At 45.5% G+C, this 24,691-nt stretch overlaps 1 protein-coding gene across 2 annotated transcripts in view; it reads right to left on the bottom strand.

The window, feature by feature from the left end:
• Positions 1 to 24,691, bottom strand: part of LOC118360565 (plexin-A1-like) — a 320,507-nt gene that overhangs the window by 248,844 nt on the left and 46,972 nt on the right. The gene's annotated exons all lie outside the window — the stretch shown is intronic.

Raw genomic sequence — 24,691 nt, 5'->3', positions numbered from 1 at the left:
CTGTTGGAAAAGCATTACAGGTGAAGCTGGTTGAGAGAATGCCAAGAGTGTGCAAAGCTGTCATCAAGGCAAAGGGTGGCTATTTGAAAAATCTCAACTATATAATATATTTTGATTTGTTTAACACTTTTTTGGTTAGTACGTGATTCCATATGTGTTATTTCATGGTTTTGATGTCTTCACTAATATTCTACAATGTAGAAAATAGTCAAAATAAAGAAAATCCCTTGAATGACTAGGTGTTCTAAAACTTTTGACCGGTAGCGTACATTGATGAACAGAATTGATCTTAGTGGCACTCCACTCGCCTTTTCACATAATTTAGCACCTGCTTTACTTAACTAAAGGCAATAGGTCTCAAAGGGGGGGTGGGGCTTTCCTCTGTAGTTCTCTGTTGCTCCTCTATTGTTCCTCAAGCAAGGGAGCAGGCCGATGACATCACGGATTCCCAACAGACCTTACTCCTAGATAACCTACTCCTAGATAACCTACTCCCAGATAACCTACTCCTAGATAACCTACACCTTGAAGTTTGCAGTTGTGTCTAAAAAACACTATTTTGCTCACAGCATATTTTTTTACCCTTTAGTGTATGTACTTAATTGTAATTAAACTTTTTCAACAGTAAAAGTTTTAAAATATCGCTGGTAAGAGTCTTTAAATGTAGGGACAATGCACAAATACAAGTGGTTTACACAGAATAATTACAAATTGTCGAGAGAAGACTGACTATTAGATCGGTACACTTGGTTTTCAGGGAAAAAACTGGACCATGTTAAGGACATTATCATTGAGTCCTGATTTCGCCAATTCTACTCTCTGAGTATCAAATTCTCCCCCACCTCGTCCCCACCCCCCTCCCGAACCAGAAGACCCCTTCCCGTTCCGGATACCAGACAGGCCTCATTAGTAGAGACAAGAGGTTTGGCGACCCCCGCGTCCCCCTGCCCTGCCTGCTGACGCCCCTCATGTTTCACCCAGTGAGAGGTGCTAACTCTGCCAAGGGCCAGCCAGGCCAGGCATAACTGTGTACAGCAGAGTTCCTCTGAAAGGACAATGCGGGAGACCATGTCCTTTTCTAAACCCTCACCATGGAGATGGGTCTGGAAATAGAGCAGGGGGAGGGGTGGTAGAAGAGGAAACACGGGACATCTGGGGCCAGATCATTATAGGCTGCCTGCATGCAGACTGTGTTGGAATTAGATGGTTCTGGATATGGTACAATGCTCAGTAGGTCTAAGGCTCCTGCCGCCTGAGAATACTGTAATCAGCATCCAGCAGGTACACATACTTTACCACTAACAGATGTCTGTTGCAACATTTCTACTGTAAATCTCTAAGTCATATAACCAAGGAAATGTAGATTATTAATCAGTGGCTATGTCCATCTCAGCAATGTTATCAAGATAACTTTTCCTTATAGTCATGGATCTGATGGTGGAATGTCCTGGCAGGCCAAGTCTAGGTCCAGCCTGGGCTGAGGAGAGAGAGAGGCAGCCATAGAGAGAAGTAGGAATCTGGCTGGGCTACTATGTGAGTTCCCATGGGGGCCTACAACCTCCCCTTACTCCCTCTCTCCCTTGCCCCCTGCGTTGGGACAGAGACGGATTCAGCAGAGCGACTGGGAGGGCCTCCTATCGCAATCAGCGGAAACAGCGTGGCAGCCAACCAAAGCCAGAGGTTCAGACTGGCAATGAGGCATGGCTATCTGTGCTCCTCTTGCCCTGCCTCCCTGGCTCCACTCCCACTCTGCTTCCCTCTACTGTTTGTTTGTTTTTCTTTTTGTCCTTCCCTGGCTCAAATTACACTGTGAATGGGAAAGAAAGGAAAGGAAATATTGAGAGTCTGGTTGGTGATAGAGACTGTTCCACCGTGATGCTGGCCCATGTTGACTCCAATGATTCCCACAGTTGTGTCAGGTTGTCTGGATGTCCTTTGGATGGTGGATCATTATTGATACACTTGGAAAACTGTTGAGCGTGAAAAACCCAGCAGCGTTACTGTTCTTGACAACTCAAATCGGTGCGCCTGGTACCTACTACCGAGAGAAGGAGTGGGTTTGTATGGACAGAGAGTTGGTAGAATGACTTTTAAATGGAAGAACATCCCACTCCTAGAGAGTTGGTGGAATGGCTTTTAAATTAGAAAACCATCCCACTCTCCTAGAGAGTTGGTAGAATGACTTAAATGGAAAACTATCCCACTCTCCTAGAGAGTTGGTAGAATTACTTTTAAATGGAAAACTATCCCACTCTCCTAGAGAGTTGGTAGAATTACTTTTAAATGGAAAACTATCCCACTCTCCTAGAGAGTTGGTGGAATGACTTTTAAATGGAAAACCATCCCACTCTCCTAGAGAGTTGGTGGAATGACTTTTAAATGGAAAACCATCCCACTCTCCTAGAGAGTTGGTGGAATGACTTTTAAATGGAGAACCATCCCACTCTCCTAGAGAGTTGGTGGAATGACTTTAAAATGGAAAACTATCCCACTCTCCTAGAGAGTTGGTGGAATTACTTTTAAATGGAAAACCACCCCACTGTCCTAGAGAGTTGGTGGAATGACTAAATGGAAAACTATCCCACTCTCCTAGAGAGTTGGTGGAATGACTTTTAAATGGATCCCACTCTCCTAGAGTTGGTGGAATGACTAAATGGAAAACTATCCCACTCTCCTAGAGAGTTGGTGGAATGACTTTTAAATGGAAAACCATCCCACTCTCCTAGAGAGTTGGTGGAATGACTTTTAAATGGAGAACCATCCCACTCTCCTAGAGAGTTGGTGGAATGACTAAATGGAAAACTATCCCACTCTCCTAGAGAGTTGGTGGAATGACTTTTAAATGGAAAACCATCCCACTCTCCTAGAGTTGGTGGAGTGGAAAACCATCCCACTCTCCTAGAGTGGAATGACTTTTAAATGGAGAACCATCCCACTCTCCTAGAGAGTTGGTGGAATGACTTTTAAATGGAAAACCATCCCACTCTCCTAGAGAGTTGGTGGAATGACTTTTAAATGGAAAACCATCCCACTCTCCTAGAGAGTTGGTGGAATTATTTTAAATGGAAAATCCCATCCCTAGAGAGTTGGTGGAATGACTTTTAAATGGAAAACTATCCCACTCTCCTAGAGAGTTGGTGGAATGACTCTCCTAGAGAGTTAGTTGGTGGAATGCCTTTTAAATGGAAAACCGTCCCACTCTCCTAGAGAGTTGGTGGAATGACTTTTAAATCGAAAACCATCCCACTGTCCTAGAGAGTTGGTGGAATGACTTTTAAATGGAAAACCATCCCACTCTCCTAGAGAGTTGGTGGAATGACTTTTAAATGGAAAACCATCCCACTCTCCTAGAGAGTTGGTGGAATGACTTTAAAATGGAAAACTATCCCACTCTCCTTGAGAGTTGGTGGAATGACTTTTAAATGGAAAACCATCCCACTGTCCTAGAGAGTTGGTGGAATGACTAAATGGAAAACTATCCCATTCTCCTAGAGAGTTGGTGGAATGACTTTTAAATGGAAAACCATCCCACTCTCCTAGAGAGTTGGTGGAATGACTTTTAAATGGAGAACCATCCCACTCTCCTAGAGAGTTGGTGGAATGACTAAATGGAAAACTGACTCTCCTAAGAGTTGGTGGAATGACTTTTAAATGGAAAACCATCCCACTCTCCTAGAGAGTTGGTGGAATTACTTTTAAATGGAAAACCATCCCACTCTCCTAGAGAGTTAGTTGGTGGAATGACTTTTAAATGGAAAACCATCCCACTCTCCTAGAGAGTTGGTGGAATGACTTTTAAATGGAAAACCATCCCACTCTCCTAGAGAGTTGGTGGAATGACTTTTAAATGGAAAACCATCCCACTCTCCTAGAGAGTTGGTGGAATGACTTTTAAATGGAGAACCATCCCACTCTCCTAGAGAGTTGGTGGAATGACTAAATGGAAAACTATCCCACTCTCCTAGAGAGTTGGTGGAATGACTTTTAAATGGAAAACCATCCCACTCTCCTAGAGAGTTGGTGGAATGACTTTTAAATGGAAAACCATCCCACTCTCCTAGAGAGTTGGTGGAATGCCTTTTAAATGGAAAACCATCCCACTCTCCTAGAGAGTTGGTGGAATGACTTTTAAATGGAAAACCATCCCACTGTCCTAGAGAGTTGGTGGAATGACTAAATGGAAAACTATCCCACTCTCCTAGAGAGTTGGTGGAATGACTTTTAAATGGAAAACCATCCCACTCTCCTAGAGAGTTGGTGGAATGACTTTTAAATGGAGAACCATCCCACTCTCCTAGAGAGTTGGTGGAATGACTAAATGGAAAACTATCCCACTCTCCTAGAGAGTTGGTGGAATGACTTTTAAATGGAAAACCATCCCACTCTCCTAGAGAGTTGGTGGAATTACTTTTAAATGGAAAACCATCCCACTCTCCTAGAGAGTTAGTTGGTGGAATGACTTTTAAATGGAAAACCATCCCACTCTCCTAGAGAGTTGGTGGAATGACTTTTAAATGGAAAACCATCCCACTCTCCTAGAGAGTTGGTGGAATGACCTTTAAATCGAAAACCATCTCACTGTCCTAGAGAGTTGGTGGAATGACTTTAAAATGGAAAACTATCCCACTCTCTTTGAGAGTTGGAAAACCATCCCACTCTCCTAGGAATGAATGACTTTTAAATGGAGAACCATCCCACTCTCCTAGAGAGTTGGTGGAATGACTAAATGGAAAACTATCCCACTCTCCTAGAGAGTTGGTGGAATGACTTTTAAATGGAAAACCATCCCACTCTCCTAGAGAGTTGGTGGAATGACTTTTAAATGGAAAACCATCCCACTCTCCTAGAGAGTTGGTGGAATGACTTTTAAATGGAAAACCATCCCACTCTCCTAGAGAGTTGGTGGAATGACTTTTAAATGGAAAACCATCCCACTGTCCTAGAGAGTTGGTGGAATTACTTTTAAATGGAAAACCATCACACTCTCCTAGAGAGTTGGTGGAATTACTTTTAAATGGAAAACCATCCCACTCTCCTAGAGAGTTGGTGGAATTACTTTTACATGGAGAACCATCCCACTCTCCCACTCTCCTAGAGAGTTGGTGGAATGACTTTTAAATGGAAAACCATCCCACTCTCCTAGAGAGTTGGTGGAATGACTAAATGGAAAACCATCCCACTCTCCTAATGGAAAAAATGGAAAACCATCCCTAGAGAGTCTCCCATAGAGAGTTGGTGGAAATGACTCCCACTCTCCTAAAGTGGAAAACTATCCCACTCTCCTAGAGAGTTGGTGGAATTACTTTTAAATGGAAAACCATCCCACTCTCCTAGAGAGTTGGTGGAATGACTAAATGGAAAACCATCCCACTCTCCTAGAGAGTTGGTGGAATGACTAAATGGAAAACCATCCCACTCTCCTAGAGAGTTGGTGGAATGACTAAATGGAAAACCATCCCACTCTCCTAGAGAGTTGGTGGAATGACTAAATGGAAAACCATCCCACTCTCCTAGAGAGTTGGTGGAATGACTAAATGGAAAACCATCCCACTCTCCTAGAGAGTTGGTGGAATGACTTTTAAATGGAAAACCATCCCACTCTCCCAGAGAGTTGGTGGAATGACTAAATGGAAAACCATCCCACTCTCCTAGAGAGTTGGTAAAAGGCATGTTCTTAATAATGCAATGCCAAGACAATGGATTTGAACTTCAAGTCAAGGAAAAAAAGCCTTGAGGAAAGACAGTGAATAAAAGACAATCCAAGACATGATGGAGGTGCTTAATAAAGGACTGCTGTTGTATATTACAGGATACTGGTTCTAGCCAGTGAGAGTGGGTGGATCATGTCCTGATCTGTTCAGACAGCCTCGTCCCTTGAAGCACAGACTGCCCAGAACTTGTACACAGTCTTATCTCTACACCATCTGATTGATCCTAAAGAGCAGACAGACCACCCCCTTCATATCTGCCTATCTATCTCCCACTCCACTGGAGCTCTAAGGGTCAATCAATAGAGACAGCACAACTTGACAAAAGAGAATGTAATGGGTTAATTTGTCCCTGCTTTAGTGTAAGCTCCACAGAGACAAGGCTTTGATAAACAAAGTACCTCCATCCCATGTGAGCTCTACAGAGCTGGGAGAATGCTGCCTGCCCCTGAGACCAGACTGATGCAACAGCTTCCAAGAGTTACTGTAGGGGAGTGGGTATAAATAGAAAGATAAATGTTTTGCAGTTTGTTTGTGTGTGTGTGTGTGTGTGTGTGTGTGTGTGTGTGTGTGTGTGTGTGTGTGTGTGTGTGTGTGTGTGTGTGTGTGTGTGTGTGTGTGTGTGTGTGTGTGTGTGTGTGTGTGTGTGTGTGTGTGTGTTCGCATGCATGTGTGTGTGTGTGTCCGCATGTATGTGTGTGTGTTCGCATGCATGTGTGTGTGTTCGCATGCATGTGTGTGTGTTCGCATGCATGTGTGTGTGTTTGCATGCATGTGTGTGCATGCGTGTGTGCATGTGTGTGTGTGTGTGTGTGTGTTCGCATGCATGTCTGTGTGTGTGTGTGCAGTAGAAAGACAAAAAAAGGAGATGTTACTGCCAAAGCAGGATGGACAAACTACTTAGAGAGAAGAGCCAAGAAAAGAAACTAGTCTTGCTGAACAAGAATACACAGACACTGGAAACAGCCCATTTATGGTCGACCGCCAAGTTCATTTTGATTTGTGGTATTGGATACAGCGCAGCGATGCTACTTGCCCTTTGTTTGCTGTGGCCAGCCAATGGTGGCTTTCTAATTGGCTCTTAATGGCACTTGGTCAAATGTAAGTGGGGAGGGACTGTGATGCTGGTGAGCCCTGCCATTCCCAGCTAGGGGGGATTGAGAGAGAGAGAGAGAGAGAGGCAGAGACACATTGGCATTATAGACTGAGCCACAAACCACCCAGGACTCATCTACAGCAAACACACACATCCCCCACTAACATTAGTCTGTCTGTCTGTCACCACGGGCCTGGTAGTTTAGTGTCTGCTGCAGCCATGTTGGGGGATTTGGGGGCGATGATACAGCACAGTGCGAGCAGTGCAGTATACCCCCCCCCCTCCCCATTTGTCACATGCGCCGAATGCAGCAGGTATAGAATTGACCGTTAAATGCTTACTTACGAGCCCCTTCCCAACAATACGGAGTTAAAAAGTAAGAGAAGTTAGCAACAACAACAAAATGTAAAAGGAAATAGTAACACAATAAAATAACAATAACGAGACAATATACAAGGACTAGTGGTACCGAGTCAATGTGCAGGGGTGACAGTTAGTTGAGGTAATTGAGGTAATATAGAGTACATGTAGAGTTAAAGTGACTAGGGTAGATAATAAACAGAGGAGCGGCAGTGTATGTGAAGAGTGTGTGTGCATGTGTGTAGTGGGTAAAGTCCAGTGTGTGTGTGTAGTGGGTAAAGTCCAGTGTGTGTGTGTAGTGGGTAAAGTCCAGTGTGTGTGTGTAGTGGGTAAAGTCCAGTGTGTGTGTGTAGTGGGTAAAGTCCAGTGTGTGTGTGTAGTGGGTAAAGTCCAGTGTGTGTGTGTAGTGGGTAAAGTCCAGTGTGTGTGTGTAGTGGGTAAAGTCCAGTGTGTGTGTGTAGTGGGTAAAGTCCAGTGTGTGTGTGTAGTGGGTAAAGTCCAGTGTGTGTGTGTAGTGGGTAAAGTCCAGTGTGTGTGTGTAGTGGGTAAAGTCCAGTGTGTGTGTGTGTCCAGTGTGTGTGTGTAGTGGGTAAAGTCCAGTGTGTGTGTGTGTAGTGGGTAAAGTCCAGTGTGTGTGTGTAGTGGGTAAAGTCCAGTGTGTGTGTGTAGTGGGTAAAGTCCAGTGTGTGTGTGTAGTGGGTAAAGTCCAGTGTGTGTGTGTAGTGGGTAAAGTCCAGTGTGTGTGTGTAGTGGGTAAAGTCCAGTGTGTGTGTGTAGTGGGTAAAGTCCAGTGTGTGTGTGTAGTGGGTAAAGTCCAGTGTGTGTGTGTAGTGGGTAAAGTCCAGTGTGTGTGTGTAGTGGGTAAAGTCCAGTGTGTGTGTGTAGTGGGTAAAGTCCAGTGTGTGTGTGTAGTGGGTAAAGTCCAGTGTGTGTGTGTGGGTAAAGTGGGTAAAGTCCAGTGTGTGTGTGTGTAGTGGGTAAAGTCCAGTGTGTGTGTGTAGTGGGTAAAGTCCAGTGTGTGTGTGTGTGTGCGTAGTGGGTAAAGTCCAGTGTGTGTGTGTAGTGGGTAAAGTCCAGTGTGTGTGTGTGTGTGTGTGTGTGCAGTGGGTAGAGTCCAGTGTGTGTGTGTAAAGTCCAGTGTGTGTGCATGTGTGCGTAGTGGGTAAAGTCCAGTGTGTGTGTGTAGTGGGTAAAGTCCAGTGTGTGTGTGTAGTGGGTAAAGTCCAGTGTGTGTGTGTAGTGGGTAAAGTCCAGTGTGTGTGTGTAGTGGGTAAAGTCCAGTGTGTGTGTGTGTAGTGGGTAAAGTCCAGTGTGTGTGTGTAGTGGGTAAAGTCCAGTGTGTGTGTGTAGTGGGTAAAGTCCAGTGTGTGTGTGTAGTGGGTAAAGTCCAGTGTGTGTGTGTAGTGGGTAAAGTCCAGTGTGTGTGTGTAGTGGGTAAAGTCCAGTGTGTGTGTGTGTAGTGGGTAAAGTCCAGTGTGTGTGTGTAGTGGGTAAAGTCCAGTGTGTGTGTGTGTAGTGGGTAAAGTCCAGTGTGTGTGCATGTGTGCGTAGTGGGTAAAGTCCAGTGTGTGTTCATGTGTGCGTAGTGGGTAAAGTCCAGTGTGTGTGCATGTGTGCGTAGTGGGTAAAGTCCAGTGTGTGTGCATGTGTGCGTAGTGGGTAAAGTCCAGTGAGTGTGCATGTGTGCGCAGTGGGTAAAGTCCAGTGTGTGTGCATGTGTGCGTAGTGGGTAAAGTCCAGTGTGTGTGCATGTGTGTGGGTAGTGGGTAAAGTCCAGTGTGTGTGCATGTGTGCGTAGTGGGTAAAGTCCAGTGTGTGTGCATGTGTGCGTAGTGGGCAAAGTCCAGTGTGTGTGCATGTGTGCGTAGTGGGTAAAGTCCAGTGTGTGTGCATGTGTGCGTAGTGGGTAAAGTCCAGTGTGTGTGCATGTGTGCGTAGTGGGTAAAGTCCAGTGTGTGTTCATGTGTGCGTGGTGGGTAAAGTCCAGTGTGTGTTCATGTGTGCGTGGTGGGTAAAGTCCAGTGTGTGTTCATGTGTGCGTAGTGGGTCAAATCCAGTGTGTGTTCATGTGTGCGTAGCGGGTAAAATCCAGTGTGTGTGCATGTGTGCGTAGCGGGTAAAATCCAGTGTGTGTGCATGTGTGCGTAGTGGATAAAATCCAGTGTGTGTGCATGTGTGCGTAGTGGATAAAATCCAGTGAGTGTTCATGTGTGCGTAGTGGATAAAATCCAGTGTGTGTGCATGTGTGCGTAGTGGATAACATCCAGTGTGTGTGCATGTGTGCATAGTGGATAAAATCCAGTGAGTGTGCATAGAGCCGGTGCAAAAGATTCAGGGCTAATAAAAAGGGGGTAAATGAAAATAGTCAGGGTAGCCATTTGATTAACTGTTCAGCAGTCTTATGGCTTGGGGGTAGAAGCTGTTAAGGAGCCTTTTGGTCCCAGACTTGGTGCTCCGGTACTGCTTGCCGTGCGGTAGCAGAGTAAACAGTCTATGACTTGGGTGGCTGGGGTTTTTGACCATTTTTAGGGCCTTCCTCTGACACTATCTGGTACAGAGGTCCTGGATGGCAGGAAGCTTGGCCCCAGTGATGTACTAGCCCGTACATGCCAAGAGTGTGCAAAGCTGTCATCAAGGCAAAGGGTGGCTACTTTGAATATATATATATAGAATTTGTTCTTAACTGACTTGTTAAATAAACGTTAAATAAAAAATCAACCAAAAAAATATTGATTTGTTTAACACTTTTTTGGTTACTACATGATTCCATATGTGTTATTTCCTAGTATTTCATAGTGTCTTCACTATTATTCTACAATGTAGAAAATAATACAAATAAAAATAAAAACCCTTGACTGAGTAGGTATGTCCAAACCTTTGACTGGTACTGTAGGTGTTCCTTTTGTCCAGGTGGGAAAAGGCGGTGTGGAGTGCAATAGAGGTTGCATCATCTGTGGATCTGTTGGGGCGGTACCGAGTGGGTCTGGGAAGATGGTATTGATGAAAGACATGACCAGCCTTTCAAAGCATTTCATGAAAACAACTGTTATGACATTTATGGAAAGATATTTCTAACACAGAGACTCCAGACATGCGGACCAGAAGAAGACTGGCTAAGACGGCACTGACGAATTGCGCCTACAAAACATAGCAGGTTTCTACTTTTTCTAAGGCTGGGCACAGTCCCATCCTCATCAACAGGGCTGGCATGGTGATGGTCAAAAACGGCAACTTCCTCAGAGTACACATCTCCGAGGAGCTGAAATGGCCAAATCACATGGACTCTTTAACCTCATGAGGCTGAAGAAAATTTGGCCTGTCCTCGAGGGCCCTCACAGTGTTCTACAGGAGCACCATCGAGAGCATACCGTCGGGCAGCATCACAGCCTGGTACGGCAACTCCACTGCCGCAGACCACAAGGCAATACAGAACACCATTGGGTGCTCACTGCCTGCCCTAGAGGATACCTACAACACCAGGTGTCACAGGAGGGCCAAGAAGATCATCAGGGACCTCAGCCACCTGAGTCACAGTCTGTTTCCCCCACTTCCATCACTCAGATGCAGGCAATACAGGAGCAGCATGACTAAAACTAATATACTGGCCAATAGCTTCTACCCTCAGACCATCAGGCACACACACACACACACACATCTTTGGAAAATCCCCCTCCCCCTAACAGCCCCCACCCCAATGGACAATTATCAAGCTGAATACCGACCACTACACCTACCTAACCCCTCCCCCCTTTTACAGGTGTAAATATGTATATATTTCAGATCTACACTGTTGGAGCTCGGAGTTTAAACTTGACTACCTCTCTTCGATTTTGTCTTCCTATAAAGTCTCTCCCTAAACAACATCTAACAGGCCCACACCAGTAAACGCTTTTTTCTGAACACATCTCATGTCCCTCTCTTCCCACATACTGTAGGAGTGCCTTTGATACCTGCATCCTCTCATTAGATGGGATCTATTTATACAGACCATGCCATATCATTATCTGATACCGCCGGCAGACTAGACAGAGAAACAGCAGTGTACATGCAGCTGCCAGCAGAGTGTGTGTGTGTAAGTATGTGTGTCCGTGCGCAGTTTGTGTGTGTTTATGTGTGTACTCTGTTCTGCTAGCTAGTATATTAGCGGGCAGTGTGTCAAGGCCGTAATGCGGCGCAGCATTGAGGCAGGGCCGGGCTGTGAGACAGATGTTGGTATCCCCTCTCTCCTGACCCCACACACCACAGCTACATTCCCCAGCCCTGCACAGCCCTCCTCTCCCCAGTACAGAGGCCTATTATGAGGCTGCACATGACCCGCGCACGACCTGACACACACTGGGCTACACACAGACATCTGGCACTGACCATAGACATATAGAAGTCTGTGCACGCACGCACGCACACAGCACGCACGCACACACAGAGAGAGAGACACACAGAGACACACACACACACACACACACACACAGAGACACACACACACACAGACACAGACACACACACACACACACACACACACACACACACACACACACACACACACACACACACACACACACACACACACACACACACACACACACAGAGACACACAGAGACACACACACACACACGTATAATAATCTGTAGATACACAGACAACACACTAATCCTTAAAATGGAATACAGTAATTCCTTTAATGTTCTCAAACCTTATTTTCTCTTTAATGTGTTTGTGTAAATGTATTCATATCATCTCACAGTAACTTACTGAACTTGTATGTACGTACAGGGTTAGGCTGTTCTGTTTAACATGAAAACATCTGTCGTTTAGTGCCCTTCAGATGACGATAACTCAATAGTATCCCTGCACTATTATAAATCCTAGGAGTATTCTGCATGCCAAGACAGTCTTTCCATTGAACCAGAGTGCTCTCTTTTTCTCCTCCAATTGGATTGGAAGCAGCTGTGCTCTCTCTCTCCTAATGTGTCGAGTAGGAAACACAATTTAGGTACATTTTTGAACATTACTGACTTAGATCTGGGGTTCTACTTTCCCCTCTAAAGCATGAAACCCACCGGGAATCTCACTGCCGATAGACTGCTGATAGGTACTTATCACAGTGGGAGACCGTTCCTTCTCTTGCTAAAACAAAAACGGTACCTGCTGCGTGCCGACCCAGTAGCGACCAACCTACCTATTCTACTTGTATACTCAAAATGCTCTTCAGTGGCCAAGAACTTGACTTTCAGCCAAGGAGCCAACAAAGAAAAAGGAAAAAGAGGGCATGTTCTCTGTACATCCACGGATGAGCCAGTCACACTTCTGTAGGCTATGGGATGGTAGCTAGCTAAGTGCACAGATGCAATGCAAACAACACTAAATACTTCCCCCAAGCTAGCTAACCAATGTAGCTAGTATGGTCAATAAAATGTAATCACAATGGATTAGCTAGTTTCCATAAAACAGCTGCCTGTGTTAACTGGCAGGTTAGTGCAGTGTCCTTAGCTAGCTAGCTATATTGTGCTAGCTAGCGAATATGCTAATGCAAGCTCGCTAAACATGTGGCTGGTACTGACTGTATGGGATTATGGACAGTGAATTAAATAGTTTATTCATCATTTTTCTAGGTAGTTATCTAGCTGTGGCCATTTGGCTAGTATCAACAAGGGCATTCTAGAAAATAACGTTAGTGCAGATAGCTTGGAATCTAGACCATAAGCAATACGCATGGATATGCATTGCCAAACAACGCTACTGCCACCTTCTGGTTTGGAGTATTTTTAACAAAGCTGAGTTGCTGACGACTTCCAAGGTCTTTGCTGGACAGCGGAGTCAATCACCACCTTCCGGAGACACCTGAAACCCCACCTCTTTAAGGAATACCTAGGATAGGATAAAGTAATCCTTCTCACCCCCCCCCCCCCTTAAAAGATTTAGATGCACTATTGTAAAGTGGCTGTTCCACTGGATGTCATAAGGTGAATGCACCAATTTGTAAGTCGCTCTGGATAAGAGCGTCTGCTAAATGACGTAAATGTAAATGTAACACAAAAGAGATTGACTGCCGACATTCTGTTCAGAGGTGCTGAGTACCATCGGCAGGCAAACGTTTGACAATCCTACTGGTGTGTCTGCGCTTTAACCCTGAAGTCTGAATGTACATAAAAGCGTGTGTATGAGTGTGTGTGTGTGTTGTTTTGACAGGGCTCAGGGGTATTGATGGTGTTTTGCTGCGTCCCAGGGTATCAGTGGAAGCCAACATGTGACTGCTCCCTACAGATTCTGCTCCTAACGCACCTCTCCCTAGCAACAGGCTCTATCAACCAAACATGAAAGGTCACGATGCCTGAAGCTTGGTTGCCACCTTGGGTAGATGTTTTTTTGCACCTGGATGTCTATAGAGAGCATGGTGAAGTTCATAGCAGAATGCCCTGTGGCAATGTTTTATGGGTTATAATAATAACAACACTAAACTACCTAGTGACAGACAAGAACAAATAGGCCCATAATAATGAAAAAACAAACAAAGGAATTAGTGGAGATCACTGAACACTGAGAATGTGTCATAGGGCTGTATAGGCTACTGTGTCAGAGTCTGTTGGGCTACCATCAAACAAACATCATGTTTTCATGTAATACAGCACAGTTAGTTGATGCTTTTAACCATGTTGGCCAAGCAAATGCTTTGGATTACAATCGGTATAATCTGAAATAAAACGCCCAGCCAACTCTAATCTAATTACTAAAGCCCTCCCTGGACTGAGTTTAGGACCGATACACAGCATGGTTGGGCTCTCAGTGCTGCATGGTGGCAGAGGAGGTCACACACACACACGCACACGCGCACACGCACACACAGCCCTTGTAATCTCTGTTGATGTTTTCAAACTGCTGTGGCTTAATGAGTTCTCAAAAAATGTCAATTTGTGCCCACCCCCTCTCTCTTTACAATGAGGAGAGGGAGTTCATTAAACTCTATTCATCACGGCAGCAAAAAGCCCTCCACATCCCATAGCACCCCCAACCCCAATGCCATGACAACAGAGGAACTTGGAGAGGGGAGTGAGATGGCAGGGCTCATCAGGGATACACCTTTTCACTCTGGGTGGAGGACTGGGGTGAAGCCTCTCTAGAAAACAAGAGCTGGGAGATACTGCTACTCACTCTCTATGTTCTGTATTACAGCAGCTCAGGCTGAAGCGTCGGAGCTGAGTAACATGCTAACAGAGCAGTACAGTTAGCTGTTACAGCTACTGCTACTGCTGCTCCCTACAACATAGTGTAGCACAGACTGAGGTTGTGTCCCAAATTACAACCTTTTCCCTATTTATTAAACTACTTTTCACCAGGGCCCATAGGGATCTGGTCAAAAGTAATGCACTATGTAGGGAATAGGGTGCCATTTAGGACGTAATCTGAAGCTTCATGCTAACAGAGACAGAGAGGATGTGGTGAGTCAGTTCCCTCCAAGCCCCAAATAACAAACTGTGTATTATACTGGAGAGAATAATGACTGTGAGGCTGCGATGGCAGAGACTGGGGAAGGCTTGGCCAAATAAAATAATGGTCATAAACAAATACTGTTTGCATAACCATCTTGGAACAGACTGTTGCATTTCACATATCATCAGCCATAGAACAACCAATTGTTTCCATAAGCAAAGCAATATACTACACTGGAAAGTCTGGCCTTGTTAGGGTTCTCTGCTTTCTTCCCTGTGTTTTTATTTTTACATTTACATTTGTTGTATAAATGTAACCTTTATTTGACTAGGCAAGTCAGTTAAGAACACATTCTTATTTACAATGATGGCCTACCAGGGAATAGTGGGTTAACAGCCTTGTTCAGGTGCAGATTTTCAGCTTGGGGATTTGATCCAGCAACCTTTTTGTTACTGGCCCAACACTAACCACTAGGCTACCTGGCACCCCTGTCACTGAGATTTATAATCCGTAATCTTCATTAATAACTGATTGGGGCTGTTGCAGTGACCGTAATACCGCCACACCGGCAGTCATGGCTCATGACGGCAGTAAAATGCCATGTGTCTGCATGCACCTTCCCATCTACACCAGAGATCTGTAGATACGTAATGACGAGATGCTCATGTCTCTGTCTTAACAATAGGAGTCGTTTTCCCAGAGAAGGGAAGGCAGGCAACAAGCTTAGGCCCAAAATAAGCCCATAGAAAAGAATTGGCCTAATTTGGACAGATTTTAGCGCGACTGAAACCTCTCACTTTGCCTCTTCCTCTATGGTTTACACACACACACACACACACACACACACACACACACACACACACACACACACACACACACACACACACACACACACACACACACACACACACACACACACACACACAAAGCCGCTCCCCCTGTCTCTCACGCCAACAAAGAGATCATATCTTCCTTTCTGACAAGTGGTTTCAACTCACGATTTGCCTTTGAGGTTTGGTTCAACATAATCGGTCATATGGACACCAAACCACATTGAGACATTATTTTACTGTAACAGAGGACAAGTAAACTTTTCTAAAGATACCCTTATTATGTCTCAACTACTCCAATCGTGCGCAGAGCAGACACTACTAAAACGAGAGTAGCTATGTACATTGACTCGCTCGTTTGTCGCTCGCGGCATTGGGGTACCACTTAACGCTAGCAGCATTTTAGCCAAAGACTGTTTGTTATAGTAGCTGTCCAGTCTGTTTTATAAATGTACAATAAGCATAAATCAAATCAAACTTTATTTGTCACAAACGCGGAATACAACAAGTGTAGACCTAGCGGCAAAATGCTTATTCACCAACAGTGCAGTTCAAGAAGAGATAAATAAATATTTACCAAATAAACTAAAGTAAAAAATGATAAAAGTAACACTGTAAAATAACAATAACGAGGCTATAGACAGGGGGTACCGGTACCGAGTCAGTGTGCAGGGGTACAGGTTAGCTGAGGTCATTTGTGCATTAGGTAGGGGTGAAGTGACTATGCATAGATAATAAACAGCGAGTAGCAGCAGTTTACAAAACAAATGGGGGGGGGTCAATGTAAATAGTCCGGTGGCCATTTGATGAATTGTTCAGCAGTCTTATGGCTTGGGGGGTAAATAACACAATTATATAAGTAATTGGCAACTTGTTCTCATTCTAAGAAATACGGTAGGCCACTTGATTTCAACATCTGAACAAAGTGGACAGGCTAACATGCTTATAGTCATTATAAGTGAATGAGCATTATGCTCATATATTATGGTTGTAGTTCAATTTGTAAAAAGAAAATATAAAAAAACAGAAAGTATTTTCATAGACAGACTTGAAAGATAAGTGATTATTGTAATAAAAAATTAACACAGGTTAAACTCTTTTGATAAAATAATTCTAACGGCCGTTGTTGGTGGAAGAAGGTGAGGACCAAGGTGCAGCGTGGTATGTGTCCATATTTATTAAATGAACACGGAAATAACAAAAATACCAAAGAGAAACGACCGAAAACAGTTCTGGCTGGTGCAGACACACAACAGAAAACAATCACCCACGAAACACAACAGAAAACAGGCTACCTAAATATGGTTCTCAATCAGGGACAACGATTGACAGCTGCCTCTGATTGAGAACCATACCAGGCCAAACACAGAAATAGCAAATCATAGAAAAACTAACATAGACAACCCACCCAACTCACACCCTGACCATACTAAAACAAAGACATAACAAAAGAACTAAGGTCAGAACGTGACAATAATTAAATGATTAGTGGGTCTTATGGTCGGGGAAGGCTTATATTTAGCCTCGGTTTAACTTCACAAGCCCTGAATTCATTAGATTATATCTGACTGTTTGAAATGCAGTGTATTCGACTTTCAATAGTACAACAACGCTTATTTAGAGAAAACATTTATAAAAAATATAAATATAAATATACAGTTCCTTTGGGAAAGTATTCAGACACCTTGACTTTTCCACATTTTGTTACGTTACAGCCTTATTCTAACATTGATTGAATAGTTTTTTCCCCTCATCAATCTACACAAAATAACCCATAATGACAAAGAAAAAACACGCTTCAAAAACCCCCCAGAAATATTACATTTACATAAGTATTCAGACCCTTTACTCAGTACTTTACTGAAGCACCTTTGGCAGCAATTACAGCATCGAGTCTTCTTGGGTATGACGGTACAAGCTTGGCACACCTGAATTTGGGAGTTTCTCCCATTATTCTCTGCAGATCCTCTCAGGCTTTGTCAGGTTGGATGGGGAGCGTCGCTGCACAGCTACTTTCAGTTCTCTCCAGAGATGTTCGACCGGGTTCATGTCTGGGCTCTGGCTGGGCCACTCTAGGACATTCAGAGACTTGTCACGAAGCCACTCCTGCGTTGTCTTGGCTGTGTGCTTAGGGTCGTTGTCCTGTTGGAAGGTGAACCTTCGCCCCAGTCTGAGGTCCTGAGCGCTCTGGAGCAGGTTTTCATCAAGGATTTCTCTGTACTCTGCTCCGTTCATCTTTGCCTCGATCCTGACCAGTCTCCCAGTCCATCCCGCTGAAAAACATCCCCACAGCATGATGCTGCCACCACCATGCTTCACTGTAGGGATGGTGGCAGGTTTCCTCCAGACGTGATGTTTGGCATTCAGGCCAGAATCTTGTTTCTCATATAGCTGGCTACTTACTTTCTATGATAAACATTAGAAATATGACGGCCATGCATTGTTTTTGCAAAAAAAGACCACGCTTTTTCATTGTCAGCTCATTTACTTGTGTGGCTTCCAGCCAAATAGAGTAGCACTTCTGTTGTCATCTGATGAAAATGAAGCTATTTTCTGCTGAATGTGTTGCACTAATGTATTGTCTACGAGAGTCGCACGTCCCTGATTACTATTGAAGCAAAAAACCACTGTTGACTTTCAATATAAAACGCGACCCCTGTTAATACACAGCTGGACTCACCTGCTCCCGCTTTCTCCTGTTGTGCTACTTACAAACACACGTGACTGGCTCAACTGTGCTGGGATACTACGGTAAGCTTCATAATGTGAAACAATGTGACAGGTGAAATGAAGAATGGAATCTGCTTTACTGCACTGCAGGTATTTATTTAAAAAGTAGATACAAATATTCTCATTTTGTGAAAAATGTATCGATGGTATTAAAAATTCATTGGGTGGCTATTTCCAATTACCCCGGTATGCGGTATATACTGTATACCGCCCGGTATATACTGTATACCGCCCAAGCCTAGATGACACAGCCTTCAAGTCTCCACATTCTCCCTCCACACAAAATATGTTCTGAATTTCAGATAGAGCAAATGAGGCTGCCGCAAGCTCTCAATCCACTCAAGACAAACCAACATTACAGTAGATGACAGCAGTTTAAATCCAAAGCAGCGCCACTGGTTTCGTTTTGTGGGAAGGAGGAAGAATGGGGAGAGAGGCTGAGATTGTGATGCAAGTGGACTGTATATTCCCAGCCGTGTCCCAGGGAATAGTCCTCTCAAAGAAGAGCGGCCTAATGCCTGGCGTCTCCACTCTCTCTGCTACAGCTGAATATGAAATAGACTAATGCTTTTTGGATCCATCTCATCACACAGCGCCACAGGAAACAACAAATACAGCTGTACTCACCATCACGGCTGGTAAATAGCTCCATAGCTCGAAGTGATAACAGCCCCCCACTCACCCACACTCTCTACACACACACCACACACACAAACACACATCAATAAATAATTACACTCACAATTAGATCCGGAGCACAAAAAGCCTGGGCTCGTTAGGAGATTTGCAACCTACACACACTTTGCAGACGGTGAAAGGTTGAGAGGGAGAGGTCATTTTTTCCTACGGCCCAGTTAACTAGCTGAGTTATTGATTTGATATTGCATCTCTTGTGTGGGATAGATTGCACACGGTCTCTTCTCAATGCACACACATCTAGCACTGCCAGCAGCTTCATTTGAATAACACGGTAAGAGAATGTTTACTGGGATGAGTGATGCTAGCACTCTCATCTCTCCCAGGTAGTACAGCAGCCGTATAGCGGAGGAGCAACGTCTCCTAGGATACAGCATCATCCTCTCCTGATGGCCTGGTCTATCCGTGTGTCTGTATAATCGGATGGCCTGGATGGGAAGGAGACGGCTTCCCAAGACACCCTCATGGTTGTCCGGTCCTTGGATGCCATGGCAATGCTGCCTAACCATGGCAATGCTGCCTAACCATGGCAATGCTGCCTAACCATGGCAATGCTGCCTAACCATGGCAATGGGGTGGGGTTTATGGTTGACTGGCATGTCAAAGACAGGAGGGCTTGATCTGAAAACATATAAACCGTGAGCACAGGGCCTTGAAACATTCTAACAGTATCCATTCCATGTGGGATGAGGAATGTACTAGAGAAAGAGCAGCCGTAATGAGGTTTAGAGGGAGACAATAGAGCTGAAAACAAAAGGGCAGCTTTGGCTGGGAGGAAAGACTTTGAACCATAAGACAGTGTCACCCCCAAAGACAATAACATCTCATCCCCCCCACCAAAGTGATCAACGTTGATTCATATTGTTATGAAACAGCAGGGAGCAGGACTCGAACCGTCCACATTATAGCCCGAGGTCCGGTGCACTATCGACTGTGCTGTAAAAGCATGCTCGTGTGGCAGTCGATTTCCGCGCTTATAAACCCAGGGTCGTTACAATATTAATAAACACAATAATGCACTCAGTGTGAGGATCTAAGGCTGGGTTTTCTCTCATCCCCTCTCTGTTGGTTATTGGAGGCCATTTTTCCTCAAATGTTCTCCCTGGCCCAGACAATAAACACAGTCTTGTTTATACACACAGAGCAGGGGACTGCTGCTATGCATCGCAATGCTTCTCCTTCACAGGCCAAGACGTGCCTCTGCTCTACACACCTCCAAAGAACACAGGCTTTACTGGTGGTGGCCATTTTGTTCTGTTTTGCTATTTTGCTCTTTTATGTATTTTGAGGACATGCTGAAAGGCTCATTAGCAATGCTAAACCTGTTGTTTTTATGGGCACATTACATGGTTTTGGAAATGAGCCCGCAGCTGGCATGGAAGGTGACCCGTAACTTTCAAACTTCCAACATTGCATTACACTACAACGGACTGGCCAATCACATGAAAGGAGGAGGAGTTTGAGTGAGCTATTAAAATCATCAGCAGGCCACTTGGGGCCATTCTGGAATTCATACGGCCATAATGCCTGTATGGAGCTGTCATTAGTAGTGACATTATTAAGGCTCTCATAACAGCACATGACAAGCAGGCAGCAACCTAACACTCAAGTCATCGGTCTGAAACTGGGAGTGTTTGAACTGCAGCTTCGGTCTCTGCTGACTCCATTATGACTCTGATGTGTTCCAACTGGAAGTGACAAAACCTGTCAGAATCCATGACAGATAGTTCAAATGGTGGTCAAGAACTTCATTATGGGTGTAAATGTCTTTGTGTAAAATAATCTCGGAGCTCTGATCATCAATACAGTAATAGAGTCCAAGGTCGTGCTAACGAACTGGAGAGGCTGTCTGGCTCTATGAAACATGAGGCCTGTATAAAATCATCGTTATATCCCCATGACATGCCCTTGATCGATCACAAGCACCAGAGCAGATGGTAATAAAGGACAATCATGTAGTGTATCTCATTTACATATCGTACATAGTCTCATATAGTGTCTCAGTCATGGTGAGCAGAAAAGAGACATCATGTGTGCTGCATGACTAGCCTTATTCTGTCTGTCTGTCTGTCTGTCTGTCTGTCTGTCTGTCTGTCTGTCTGTCTGTCTGTCTGTCTGTCTGCCTGCCTGCCTGCCTGCCTGCCTGTCAATGCCTGTACATCTGTCCCTGTCTCTCCCTTCTCCTCTCTCTTTCCATCTGTCCCTGTCTCTCTCTCCTCTTCTCTCTCTCCATCTGTCCCTGTCTCTCTCTTCTCTTCTCTCTCTCCATATGTCCCTGTCTCTCTCTCCTCTTCTCTCTTTCCATCTGTCCCTGTCTCTCTCCCCTCTTCTCTCTCTCCATCTGTCCCTGTCTCTCTCTTCTCTTCTCTCTCCCCATCTGTCCATGTCTCTCTCTCTCCATCTGTCCCTGTCTCTCTCTCCTCTTCTCTCTCTCCATATGTCCCTGTCTCTCTCTCCTATTCTCTCTCTCCATCTGTCCCTGTCTCTCTCTCCTCTTCTCTCTCTCCATCTGTCCCTCTCTCTCTCCTCTTCTCTCTCTCCATCTATCCCTGTCTCTCTCTCCTCTTCTCTCTCTCCATCTGTCCCTGTCTCTCTCTCCTCTTCTCTCTCTCCATCTGTCCCTGTCTCTCTCTTCTCTTCTCTCTCTCCATCTGTCCCTGTCTCTCTCTCCTCTTCTCTCTCTCCATCTGTCCCTGTCTCTCTCCCCTCTTCTCTCTCTCCATCTGTCCCTGTCTCTCTCTCCTCTTCTCTCTCTCCATCTGTCCCTGTCTCTCTCCCCTCTTCTCTCTCTCCATATGTCCCTGTCTCTCTCTCCTCTTCTCTCTCTCCATCTGTCCCTGTCTCTCTCTCCTCTTCTCTCTCTCCATCTGTCCCTGTCTCTCTCCCCTCTTCTCTCTCTCCATATGTCCCTGTCTCTCTACTCTTCTCTCTCTCCATCTGTCCCTGTCTCTCTCTCCTCTTCTCTCTCTCCATCTGTCCCTGTCTCTCTCTCCTCTTCTCTTTCTCCGTCTGTCCCTGTCTCTCTCTCCTCTTCTCTCTCTCCGTCTGTCCCTGTCTCTCTCTCCTCTTCTCTCTCTCCATCTGTCCCTGTCTCTCTCCCCTCTTCTCTCTCTCCATCTGTCCCTGTCTCTCTCTCCATCTGTCCCTGTCTCTCTCTCCTCTTCTCTCTCTCCTCTTCTCTCTCTCCATCTGTCCCTGTCTCTCTCTCCATCTGTCCCTGTCTCTCTCTCCTCTTCTCTCTCTCCATCTGTCCCTGTCTCTCTCCCCTCTTCTCTCTCTCCATATGTCCCTGTCTCTCTCTCCTCTTCTCCCTCTCCATCTGTCCCTGTCTCTCTCTCCTCTTCTCTCTCTCCATCTGTCCCTGTCTCTCTCCCCTCTTCTCTCTCTCCATATGTCCCTGTCTCTCTCTCCTCTTCTCTCTTTCCATCTGTCCCTGTCTCTATTTCTGTTGCATCTGTTCCAAATAACTATTTCAGCCCGGTGTCGGTGCTTTAAGTCATTGTAGTTTCGGGACAGAAGGTGACATTAATTGTTTGTATGGTGCAGTGTGGCAGAGGGGTTTCTGATTTGGGGGGATTGTTATCAAGCACAATTAAATAACAGAAGGTGAGGACATGGGTGGGGTTATATCCTTCCTGTTTGGGTGTCCTCGGATGGGGCCACAGTGTCTCCTGACCCTTCCTGTCTCAGCCTCCAGTATTTATGCTGCAGTAGTTTATGTCGGGGGGCTAGGGTCAGTTTGTTATATCTGGAGTACTTCTCCTGTCCTATTCGGTGTCCTGTGTGAATTTAAGTGTGCTCTCTCTAATTCTCTCTTTCTTTCTCTCTCTCGGAGGACCTGAGCCCTAGGACCATGCCTCAGGACTACCTGACATGATGACACCTTGCTGTCCCCAGTCCACCTGGCAGTGCTGCTGCTCCAGTTTCAACTGTTCTGCCTTATTATTATTGGACCATGCTGGTCATTTATGAACATTTGAACATCTTGGCCATGTTCTATTATAATCTCCACCCGCAACAGCCAGAAGAGGACTGGCCACCCCACATAGCCTGATTCCTCTCTAGGTTTCTTCCTAGGTTTTGGCCTTTCTAGGGAGTTTTTCCTAGCCACCGTGCTTCTACACCTGCATTGCTTGCTGTTTGGGGTTTTAGGCTGGGGTTCTGCACAGCACTTTGAGATATCAGCTGATGTACGAAGGGCTATATAAATACATTTGATTTGATTTGACATGGCTGAGACCGAAATGTTTGGCATGTCCAACATGCCCTACCGGCACTACATTTGACCACTACTTATGCACTACATAGGGAATAGGGTGCCATTTCAGACACAGTCCAGGTGAATAATGCATGAGCTGGACGGTGGCAATGAGTGTTGATGGAGGACTTTCGTCGGAGAGAGCAGAAGGAAGGAGCGTAATCTTTTCATCTGCACCAGTCAGACATGCTGCCGTCATTACCTCAGCAGGTTGCCCCCAGCCTGCCATTAGAATAGCCACGGTTATTACCATTAATACAAGCTAGAGAGCTGGCTGCTCACTGTCTGCCAAGCATCCAGCACAGACAGAAGACGCCCCCACTACTCTGCTCTCTTCTCCTCTCCATGGCTGTGGTAGGCTAATCCTCTTTCTCAGCCTGGATCTGATGAAGAGAGTGGGTGGGGGGGATAGAGAAAGAGAGGGGAGAAAGAAAGAGAGAGAGAGAGAGTGCAAGAGGACAGATAGAGCGAGAGAGAGACAGCGAGAGAGCGAGTACCCCACCCACGTCCACGACAGAGAGCTGGGCCCAGTGAGATGAGAGCTGCTTCAAGGCACTGTTAAACGTTGCTTTAAAGGAGAACATATCTCACAACAATCACTTACCCTTACATCTATAATGCAATAGCCATCTCTTCCTCTCTCCATATCACGTCATTCCAGTGACTGGAGGTATATGACTGTCCTTGTGCCTTGCTAGCCTGTGCCTAGCAGAGGAAAACCTATTAGGGAGACTATCGGGATTGTATAACATGAGAAATGGCAGACTGACCACTACAAAGCCCAGCCAAGCCAAGGGAGCCCTGTGTGTTTCCCCTGGCCTGTGAGCCTGTGAGGGCAGGAGAAGCCTGCCTGCCAGCCTAGGTGATTATCAGACCATCAGAAATGCACGCTCACAATCTTCCTCCCTGTGCAGGCCTCCCCTCCACCCTATCCCTGGCACTAACCCCAGCCTCGGCTCCGACCCCAGTCTGCAGCCTCCAGGCAAGGAGTCCCGTGAGGACAGGGGTGACACACCAGGCGACAGACAACAGCCTCAGGACTATATAAATCAATTAGAGCCGGAGGAGAAGGGAGACTCTCAGCAAACAAAGTGACGGTCCACAAATCCCACACACAGCAGCCCGAGTGGCCCGGGAAGAGGGTTGTAGCCACATCCATAAAGAGACAGGAGGAGAGAGAGAGAATAGAGAGGGATGCTGGGAGAGGAGGGAGAGGGCAGATAGAGGGAGTGTCAGAGGGAGAGGAAGAAAAGAACGAGATCTCCACATCTGCGATCTGAAAAGGCCTATGAGGTTAGCTGCTTCACTGTGACTCAGTTGATTGAGTCACAACAGAGTTCTAACAACAGAATGTTGTGGATGTGTGAGTCAGTGTGAGTGTTTCTAATTGAGATCTAGCTGGGGTGGGCCGACCCCCACAGACAGCAGCTCTCTACCCTCTATCTCCCTCCCTGCAGCACATACTGTATGCTCCAGTCTCCAGGGACAGACCAGAGAGATCCTCTCTCCCCTCTCGCACACACATTCTGGATTCATGAAACTAAAAACTGAAACTTCACTCAGAAAGAGGTGCTTTACCAAAATCAA

Source organism: Oncorhynchus keta, chromosome 28, assembly GCF_023373465.1.
Source record: "Oncorhynchus keta strain PuntledgeMale-10-30-2019 chromosome 28, Oket_V2, whole genome shotgun sequence".
Lineage (NCBI taxonomy): Eukaryota > Metazoa > Chordata > Actinopteri > Salmoniformes > Salmonidae > Oncorhynchus > Oncorhynchus keta.
The sequence above is the reverse complement of the archived record's forward strand: the minus strand, read 5'-3'. Positions and strand labels throughout refer to the sequence as shown.